Raw genomic sequence first — 740 nt, 5'->3', positions numbered from 1 at the left:
AAGTCCCCACGAGTCTGTGTGTATTCAGGTTTAAGTCCCCACCAGGATATAAAACAGGTACCCACACATGCACAAAATACCGCACAACTTTCCTTACTGGCAAGTGTTACCTGTTAAGTCACATTCTTCAGGTTTTTCACCCGGAGCAATGCTGTTCATAGCCTGTCACTTCTACGCCCCTCTTCTCACGTTTCTTGTTGACACTTCACTAACGTTACTTTAAGTCTGTTGTGTGCATTTCATCATTTGTTTTCTTTGTAACAGGACCTTCTCTTGTCCTTGCCACGTCAAACTATTTATAAAGTGTATTGTTTTTAGCTAGTGCTTGCGAATGTGCTGCTGAAGGTCCTGTTTTCGAATTATGTCTAACGTTAGTCACTTTTCGTTTGTTACGTTTTACTTTATAGAGGAAAGAAATAACATTGTATATCATGGCTGGGTGGGGGGAAAAAAGGATAACAACCCCGGGTCTGTAGTATAAGATAATTGTGATAATGTATATTATCTCAAATTTGACTGTCACTTGAAAAATGTCATTTGAAATCGGTTTATCATGCCTTAAAATTAGCATTTACGACATGTGCTTTATTTCGACGTCTTGAGATCATGTTTAAAATATGAATTATTTTGTCCTCCTTTCAAATGAATAGAAAGCGAAGACTATCGTTACTTTATTTAATTTGTAGTGGAACTATTTGATAGCGTGGTTTAGGTATATGGTCGCACATTCGACAAAAAAA

The 740-nt window shown here is 37.2% G+C and overlaps 1 protein-coding gene across 1 annotated transcript in view; it reads right to left on the bottom strand.

The window, feature by feature from the left end:
- Nucleotides 1-703, bottom strand: part of LOC107576632 (beta-1,4-galactosyltransferase 4-like) — a 6,861-nt gene extending 6,158 nt beyond the window's left edge. Inside the window, exon 1 of the mRNA XM_016262777.1 lies at nucleotides 111-703. The gene's annotated coding sequence lies outside the window, so the exon portion shown is untranslated. The remainder of the gene's footprint in view (nucleotides 1-110) is intronic.
- Nucleotides 704-740: the final 37 nt, after the last annotated feature.

This window comes from Sinocyclocheilus grahami, unplaced genomic scaffold, assembly GCF_001515645.1.
Source record: "Sinocyclocheilus grahami isolate Dianchi unplaced genomic scaffold, SAMN03320097.WGS_v1.1 scaffold4070.1, whole genome shotgun sequence".
Classification (NCBI taxonomy): Eukaryota; Metazoa; Chordata; class Actinopteri; order Cypriniformes; family Cyprinidae; genus Sinocyclocheilus; species Sinocyclocheilus grahami.
The sequence above is the reverse complement of the archived record's forward strand: the minus strand, read 5'-3'. Positions and strand labels throughout refer to the sequence as shown.